Below are 6,636 nucleotides of genomic sequence, written 5' to 3' on the forward strand. Positions count from 1 at the left end.
CATATCTCTAAATTATTTTAATTATTTCACTTTTTTTTACTGTTCAGGAAGGAGGAGCTCTTCCTCACTAAACTAAACCAAGACTTCAGAGTGTTCAGAGCAGCATCACCAAGTGTTTCAGAGGTTGCATTAGGTAAGACTCATTGTCAAGACAGTACTCATATAATATTCTCTCATAGGATGATGATGATGGTAATATTTATGGATAGTAACATTCAGACTTTAATAGCTCCAACGTTTGCCAGGTCTTTTAATATCAGATAATTCTGCAAGAGGTATGATTCATCTAGAAGGAAGGAAAAGGATCATAACAGGGAAATCCCTTCTATTGCAATAGCAATGCTTGAGGTCATGCTTGAGTTCAGCACTTCTGTCTTCCAGGAGCCATTTCATTGCTTCTTTTCCTGGTGGAGAAGTGATGAGAAGAGCCTGTCGGTGCAGAGGAGAAAGAGAGAGGAAAATCCCTTAAACCTCTATCAGACAGAAAACTGGTGCTCACTACTAAATCAAGTAGTAATGGTAAAAAAAAAGAAAATACCCAAACTCATCTCTGCAACTTAGACAGCAAGAGCTGAACTGATTTTGTGAATTTTCCATTGTACTCATCTGAATACAGTAAGAGAAACTCTGGATTCCCAGGGAGAATTTTACCAGGGTATTGTGGCAAGGGACTGTACTGGGAGTAGTGTTCTTATTTATGCCACTGGGCCAAGTCTCCCTCTGCTTTTCTTTTTCTTTTCTTTTTTTTCTTCTTTTCTTCTTATTTTAATGTCCATGATACAAATGTCAGAAGTAAAGGGCTGGAACTGCAGTGGGTTCCAAGGAAGTTGAAAGTTCAAATCCTGCCTTAGCTCCTTTTGTTGAGCTGTAGGTTAAACATTAAGGATAATATTCTTCCATTAAGGCTGGTGAAGCATTGCAATAAATGACTTGTGGAGGCAAATACTGGGCATTTTTAAGAACAGGTATATTAGCTAGAAGAGGGTTAAGTATGGCATTAACCGTACTTACCTCCTGGAGTGGGGATGATGGGCAAGCTGAAATCTCAGAGTGCCTTTCCAGTGCTGTTTTATGAGAGTCTGTGAAATGTGTGAAAAGGTTGCAGTGGTAATGATAATATATTTCCAACTTGTTTTTTTTCTGTCATACACTCCTCTGATATCTGTATGTACTGGATCGAGCCTCAGGGCCCCCTGAGAACTGCAGACTTGTAGCTATGTATATGTACGTTTGAGATGGCAAAGCCCAGCATTACTGACCCTCTGCAATGCACAATATAGAGAATTCCAGTAAGCCCCCAACAAGAAATAAGCGGAAGACCAACATTATTTTTGCCTAGGAGAGCAAAGTGCTTTCAGTGGATTTTGAATCAGGCTCAGACAGAGCTTGTGGCTAAATTGAAGAAAATAAGAACAGCAGTGGCAAGCCAAATCAAAGGCCCATGGAGCTCAGTGCCTGGTTTCTCACAGTGGTTAAGAAGATGCCTAGGAAAGAGTGTAGAAACGGGGCAGGTTGTTCCTGATACTTTTCCAGCCCGTGCTTTGCCACAGTTTTCCTGTGGGATTTGGGGCTATGGCTTAGCTTTCTGGTACCTCAGTTTCTCAGTTGTACACTAAGTGTAAGGATGTTTCTTGTTTCTTGTATGCTAAGTGTAAGGACGCATCTTGCTTGTTGAATTTGGACTACAAACTCCTTAGGATAGAGTATTTACTTGTTTCGTGTTTGCTGTACCTTAACACCTAGACACATGGTTATTTACTACGCATATTTGCAGTGAGCTCCCTGCTTCAGGAAAGTTACTATCCAAGTTTAGCAGACTTCGCTTACTATGAACTGCGACTGTCGTAATTGGTCTTTGATTTAGGTTGAGGGTTGTAAGCATAAAGCATGTACATAACACTGCGGAGAGATGGGTTCTGCACAGGGATGGTCTTCTCTTTCCAAAGCTGTAGTAAACAGCATGCCTTAATGCATCGAGCGAATGGCTGGGTTTTGGGTAGTGCCAGCCCACTCATTTTAGCCTTTACCTTGATCTTCAGGCTGGGAAAACTGCCGTGCTGCCTAAATGTACAGTGCACACCCCAACAGGGACCCTAAAGCAGAGTCTGGATTTCGTAGCCGTTGGCTTCAGCCAGCACTTCAGCATCTGTGAGTCAGTGACTGGTTAACAACAAATAGCTAAAGACAATGCCTCATCTGAAGTCCAGAAGAATTACTATTGTTTTCCTTTCTTCTATATTCCCCTCTGACGAGATTACGTAAGTAGCTATTCTAACTTTAGGTATGAAGTAAGCATTTAGCACAGAGCTATACCCTCTGGGAGCAGATGGGAAGGGTCAGGGAATGGAGCTAGGGAACGCCTGCTCATGTAATTAAGCACTTAGTCCTCTCTCTTCTATTCCCGAAAAATTTCAACATATAATGCAATCAGTCAAACTTTCTTAGAACAACCTGCAGTTCAGCAGACTGGGCAGTCTTTGTTCTTTAGCATCCTGTGCAAAAGAGCTAAGAGCTCCTCTCCCAGTGAACTCCAGTCTTACTGGAAGTTTTTATTTTCTGCCAAAATACATGCAGTTTGTATAGTCTGAATGGTAAAAAATTCAGTGCAACCTGTTCTCATTTCTTTTAGATATTTCCAATAAAGTATTTTCTTACGTATGTTTCCATTTATTAAGCCAACCTCACACTCTTTAAAATCAGTAAAGCTATTTTAAATTGTGGTTAATTTCCATGTGCTCAGTGAATACATGAATGAATGACTCTGTATCATTCCTTACTAACATGGGAGAACTGCTGACAACTGTTTTCTCTCATAGAAATACCATCTTCTCCTCAGCAGCTCTCAGCAATGGAATTATGTAGGGACTGCTAAGTGAATAAAAAGTCAGCATGTGAAGGTAAGCTTTAGTCACAAATCATAGGCATGAAGCTTGTCAGTTTTTCCCTGTGTAATTTTGTAACTTCCCCCAATTCATCAAAATGTTGAGAAATAGTCAAGGAAATATCCCATTTCTACAGTACATGGTGAATGTTTCTGATCAGCTTTTTATGTTCAGAATTGTCTAGTCTGACCTCCTCAATAACACAGGCCCTTCAGCTTCATCTGTAGTTTCTCTGTCAGCCCCATAACTTCTGCTAGATGCACAGCACCTCTTTCAGGACGAGACTATTTTGATTTTGTCAAAAGAGAATAGAATTGTATAAGGGGTCTGGTACCCCAGCGCTTACTGTAAATCCTATTTTAGAATAACTAACTTAGTGTAGGTGTTGGGTTTAATCTCATTTGGCACACCCACAGACCCAAACAGTTTCACTGGGGTTTTACCTCAAAAGTGGTTAAGTATTGAATAGGTTTCAGTATCTTGTGTGTTAAGAGTTTAACTGCATTTGGGTCTGTTCGAAGCTCACAGCCGTTTTCAATGACAATGAGGAAGTGAATTTATTCCTGGACTTTCAAAAGCAGAGGAAAGGCATTTCCTTTGTGTAGAGCAAATTCTGTGCATGGGGAATAACATGAGAGGCTTATATGAGTGGCCAGAAATTCAAGCTAGCTTTCCAAGTGGAGAGAAAAACCTATTTGCCCTGTATTAGCAGTGCCAGAATTTCCCCAAGAAAAATTCCTCCAAAGAAGGATGTTTGTTTATGCATGGGAATTTACCAGCATTTTCTGAATTAAATAACAAGAGTCCATAGATATTGTTTCCTAAAAACTAACAATCATCTCCCACCAGGGAAATGGTGATTTTGCTTTGTAAACGTGGATTTAGTCAATGTCCCGTGGGAGTGACCCTGATCATGTTGTTTTAGCTCAAAAGTGTGTTGTTTTCTCTGATTCATACTGATTCCATGGAGAAGGGACCCTCATTTTTTGCAACGACAGCACTTATTTGTAACACTACATTAATCATTTATTCCTATCTTCACATAGAGAGTTTTGTGAGATTTCTGCCATGTACATGCGGGTAATGTGTTTTCATGTCACGTGCCCCCATTTCTGTAATTTTTTGCAGCTGCAGAACACAGCCCACAAGCTGCTTACTATAAGTTATCGTTCACTCATTCAGGTGGAGAGAAGTAAAAGTAGTCCCAGATAGATTTGGGAATAGTAGAGAAAGAAGCAGTGTATAATGTCTAGGAGATGCTATAGAAATCTATTCATCTCTGGTCTATGTGGAGCACCCTAAGTAACCGTGTTTCCATCCTCATGGTCCTAGAGCATTAAAATTGAGAACTGTCTGATCTGGATCACCTGCACCAAGCAATTGCATCGCTCTGTGCGTTGCCTCTCTTCATATGGAGTGGGAGTGCCTCATCATGGCAGAGTAACATAGTCCAGACTGTGCGGACAGGCAACTTATGAGGGGCTGTAGATTTATGATTTTTGGTATGTTTCTGTAATAGTTTGTTGTCCAAAAGCCTATTGCATGCTTTCTAATTGGACTGATGAATTTGTCATACTCTTTAGAGGAGGCATTTCTTTATTTGGTAGACTAGTTTTACAGAAAGCTGCTTTTTCCATTGCAAAGCCATTTTTTTTCAAATGGGAGAGCTGCTGAAGTGCTAGTCAGCTCCTCATCATTGTCATCAAAAGTGTTTACCTTTCAAGTCCTCTCTGTACAGAAAAATAGATGTTGTGTGTAAGAAAACTAAGCAGAGGCTTTTGCATGATAGCTGAAGATGGATTGAAGGAAATATCCCACTGTGGATGAGGTGAAGGCTGGAAGTCCAACATCAAGGATTTAACTACAGTATGTACAGCTTTATCCTATCATCTGCGTCATGTCTGGCTTGTGAAGCAGTAGTCAAACAACCTAATAAGTCCGGGGCACAGCTGATCCTGATCTCCTTGGCCTTCTTGTTCTGCTGTTCTGCCATTTTTTCCCTTTTATGGTTATGCACATTGCCCAAACTCGTTCATTTTAAAAACAGATGAAAGTGAAACACTAACTGTATGGCTAATTCTCAAGTAGCTTGTCATGAAATTTCATGAGAACGTGAGGCAGAAACACAAGGAGCTCATAGTCAGTAACTATTCCATGGGATTTGTTACTGAAGTAAATGTCTGCGCTGGCTTAACATGTTTTGATGGGGCCAATTGTATCTGCCTACATAGGTTTCTGCTTGCAATTTCAGCAGGCTTATGGCATCCTGTCATTTCCTGGCCTAAATAAAGTCATTTAGGTATGCACTGAGGAACAGCTATGATATTCCCCTGAAGAAATGGCTGCATTTCAGGGGTGGTTCAGGTTTACAAGAAGAAAGGGAGAGAAAAGAGTATCAAAGAGATTGCCCTGTGTCACATTATCTGCTGAGAAACACAGAGCAGCTTATGCTGGATATGCTTGTGAATAATAGTTCTTCTATCAATCAGGCAAGTAATTCTTGGCTCTATGCCCTGGTAAGCATATACATCTATGTACACATGTGTGCACAGATGATACAGAAGTGGAACAGAGAAGGTTGAATCTTAAGGTGATAGAGGCAGCAGAATGCAAACAACAGGGATAAAAACCATGGTGTGATATCTACAGAGTACAGAGTGGGTGGTCTTCATAGATTCCCCATGAATTTCTTCTCTTTGACACTCTCAGCAATAGCTTTTCAGCTCTTCTTCATGAGTCCTCTGAATCTTTGTGCCTTTCTGTTCTTACGGGTACAGTGCCAGACTACCATGCAGCTAGTCTGCAGGCTGCACCTGCGAGGGGACCCATCCCCACTGCTCAGATCTGCCTGCATTGTGCTCCCCTGAGCTCCTGCCTCTGGGGGTAGCCAGGGCAGTGTAAGCTCAAGTCTGTCTCCCCCAACAGTGCCCTTAACTGGTCATCTCCCTGCCTGAGCAGGGAAGTATCTCTTTTGGAGTATCCAGCGGATCTAACAGCATTGTGATCAGTTATAACCATGTTTCAGAATCCATGTCCTGAGAGGGGCTTAATCTGGTTCACTTCCGTGGGATGGAAAATGAAATGGAGTGATAAGCTTCAGGCTTTTCTTGTGATGCTTCACGATCATCAATCCTAGGGATAGGATCTCGGTGGCTGTGTGGCTCACTAGGTACGCTCTGACATGGTCGCTCTCATCTAGCCCCTGCATGTCTGTCTTTTAAAAGTCCTCCATCTGATATAGCAGTCATTAGTTATTTCTGGTCACAGATCAGGGCCTTATTCTAGGCAAACATTGTTCCAGGAGTCCCTGTGCTCCTATGACTATTTACTCTTCTGGGTGCAGGTACGTACATTGGCTGCGGGAGCAGGTATCTATCTGATCTCTCTCTGTTCTCTTTCTACGGTACATTGAATCCCTAGAGATGCAGGGAGGAAGTAATCTCTGCACCCTCTGCCTTTATGGTAGATTCTTGTGGGGATTGCAGAAGGAAGATGTGTTCTGCCCCCTTGGCTGCTTGGCATGTGTACCGTCATTGGGCATTAATGAAACCAGGATTATCTCTGACCTCATGTTCTGCAGGGAGATTAGTTCCTTTATAGATAGGACAGATGGCACCAGAATGGGAAGAGTTTACAACAGGCCAAAGTAGAGCAGTGCTGTTACTTCAAAGTTCAAAGCGGGAGTCTGCAAACTCTGGAGAAACTTCCTGCTATCGGAGCTACCTTGGGCAGACAGGGCGACTCCTTCTAATGA

The sequence above is a fragment of the Nyctibius grandis genome, chromosome 1 (genome assembly GCF_013368605.1).
Source record: "Nyctibius grandis isolate bNycGra1 chromosome 1, bNycGra1.pri, whole genome shotgun sequence".
Classification (NCBI taxonomy): Eukaryota; Metazoa; Chordata; class Aves; order Nyctibiiformes; family Nyctibiidae; genus Nyctibius; species Nyctibius grandis.